Source organism: Sciurus vulgaris (assembly GCF_902686455.1).
Source record: "Sciurus vulgaris genome assembly, chromosome: 5".
NCBI classification, from domain to species: domain Eukaryota; kingdom Metazoa; phylum Chordata; class Mammalia; order Rodentia; family Sciuridae; genus Sciurus; species Sciurus vulgaris.
In genome coordinates, this window is record NC_136465.1 from 171,570,050 (window position 1) to 171,573,031 (window position 2,982).

Genomic DNA, 2,982 nt, shown 5'->3' on the forward strand with positions numbered 1-2,982 from the left:
CAAGACCTCCCACCATCTTCTGAAAGACACGAGAAGAGCATCTTGGTGGCCCAACATGTCAGGAGCTGGGGGTCATGAGGTCTAACCTCCTGACTTCGAAGATGAGGGAAATGAGGCCCTAGGAAGTGACCAGCTGACCTGGGGACACTCAGTGGATCAAAACCAAGCTCGAGGGTGGGTGCAGAGCACACACCTGTGATCCTGGAGAATATGGGAGGCCGAGGTGGGAAGATCACAAATTCAAGGTCAGCCTCATTAACTTAGCAGAAACCCTGTCTCAAATAAGCTAAAAAGGGCTGAGAACGTAGTTGGTGATAGAGGGCTTCCCCAGCAGGCGCCAGGCTGAGGGTTGGGTCTCCAGTACCACAAAATCAACTACGAAAGGCTCTTTCCTTGCCTCCAGGTCCTCAGGTACTGAGAGCTAAATATCCATATTGAAAGTCAATCAAAATTCTTTCCAGAAGGCAGATCACAGTTATTTAGGTCCAATAATGTGTCTGACACCTGATCACAGCCAAGATCTTACTAAATTCACATGAGAGCCACGTGAGGCAGATATATGAATGGCTCTTCTTTTTTTGTGAATAAGGACACAGTCTCAGAGACATAAATTAACCTACCTAAAGTCACTCAGCTACTAAGTGGCAGAGGCAGAATTCAAACCTAGGGCCCTCCAGCTTTCTCGGCCAGGATCTTTCCAGTGGCTTTGGCTCCACGCCCTGGGCGCTGCCTGCCATCCTTCCTCATCTGCTCTGACTCTCCCACTGGAAGCTCCTTGGGAAGCTCTGAGGAGAGCTTGGCTTTGAACTGCCTTCCTTTCCAACTCTTTAAGGTTTAGCCTGTTTTGTGGAAGAATTTGTTTATTTTATTTTATTTTATTTGGTCCTGGGGATGGAACCCAGGGGCACCTAAACACCGGGCCACATCCCCAGCCTTTTTATTTTTTATTTTGAGACAGGGTCTTGCTGAATTGCTTAGGGCCTTGCTAAGTTGCTGAGGCTGGCTTTGAACCCATGATCCTCCTGCTTCAGCCTCCCAAGCCACTGGGATGACAGGCGTGTGCCACCTGACCAGCCACCAATGCAGTTTTATAGATGGAAACTCTGTAGAATCCATCAATATCCAGAAAGGTCAGCATCCAGAAAACATGGTGGTGAGGAAAGCCACACAGGGAGACGGACGGATCTCAGCCTGTGACCTAAGAATGGAGTGACAGGGAGTGAAGTGGACCTGTGAAGTGGCTGAGTTGAGCGCCACCTAGGTTCTCTGATTTCTCTTTAAGCCACTTAAGTCCAGGAGGAAAATCGGTTTTCCAGACGTGGGGGGGCTGATGCTTGGATGGTGGCTTCCAGGAAGCTGCGGGGAGTGTGGGGTGAGGCTGCTGCTTCAGCGAGGCCACTCCCTCTTCCTCTCCTGCCCCCCTTCCACCTGTGCACCCTTCCAGCTCCCTGCCACCCACCTCTCCCCTGGGGCTGTGACGGGGCGGGTGGCAGGGCTGGCGTGCTGGCAGGCAGGCTCCCTGCCTCTGCAGGGGTCTGAACGGGGCTGGGTGGGGAACAGCTTGGGCACCTTCAAGTCCCCTGCAGGCGGCCTTTCGCACAATTCCAGGAAACCTGGGCTATCTGAGCCCCGTCGTGATCGGTCACCAGGAGCCCAGAGTGGAAGGAGAGATCAGATCTGCTGCAGGAGTTGAGGAGAGGGGAGGCAGGTGGGAGGGCTGTGGAGGGGAGCAGGTGGGAGAGGGAAGGTGAGTCAGCTGGAGGGAGCTGAGCCTGCAGGCAGTGTGCAGGGAGCAGCAGCCTTCCTGCAGCCGGCTCCCCGCCCCGTGCACCCTTTGGCGCCCAGAAAGCCCTGTCTTTGGCTCCTGCTTGGCCGGCCTCTCCTGTGTCCCACGGGAACCTTGCCGGTGACCAGGGAGATGGCCATGGAGGAGCTATCGCCACTGCAAGCAGGCGGCAGATTTGGGGAGGGCGCTTGAAGTGCTCCCGAGTTTCTCCTCGGGCACAGGCCCTCAGGTGGACACCCCACGGCCTGCCAGGCCTTGCCAGATGGACAGCTGGATCCTGCAGGGGGCGTTCCAGGTCCTGGGGGCACCTGAGCCTCCGTCCTCTCTGGTCACTGCTTGTTGCCCATGGGAACAGCATGACAGGCCAACGAAACCTCCAGCCTTCCAAGGGACCTCAAAGGCCACCAGACCGAGCGCCCTCCTGCAGCGCACACCCTTGGAAACCCGACTTTGCCACTCTCCCGGAGGCGGATTGCATGTCCCACCCTTTGCCTGGTGTCCTGCGCTGGCCAAGGGAACACATAGGAAGCCTAGGAGTCTAGGAGTCTAGGCCTACGAGTCTAGGCCTCGGAGACCTGGCAGCCTCTGCCCCCGACGCCTCCATGGTGCCAGAGGGAATGTCACGGAGGAGAGGTCTCTGTGGGAGAAGCAGAGTCCGGGCAACCGTCGCCTGGGTCTCTTCACCTGACATCCAACTGAGAAACCGGATGGGGGGCCGCAGCCCAACCAGGGGACTTCCCAAGGTCCTCCGGTGAGGCGGAGACCAAGCCTGGACTCTGACCAGGTTTCCGGCTGGCTCCCGGAGCCCTTCCCCAGTGCCCTGCGTCAGCCTTATCAGTGCGTGTGCGTGTGCATGTGCGAGGATCAGTGGGCCCTCCCCGCCTCACTTCCCGGGCCAAAGTCAAAGCTCTGACCCAGACACAGGTTCCATTTTTTTTTTCCAATGCTGGGGATGGAACCCAGGTCCTCGCACAGGCGAGACGGGCATTCTGCCACCAGGCCACATCCAGCCCAGGCCCAGGTTCTTTGATGCCCACTCAGGGACCTTCTGGTGACTCCCAGAGAGGAGGATGGCAGGTGATGGAGCCTCAGCGAGAGTCAGAGGGGGCACACAGACATGCTCCCAGTGAGCTCCTGTCCCGCCTCCCCCACCCTCTGCCTTCCACCAGCCTCCCCTACTGGACCATATACTTTAT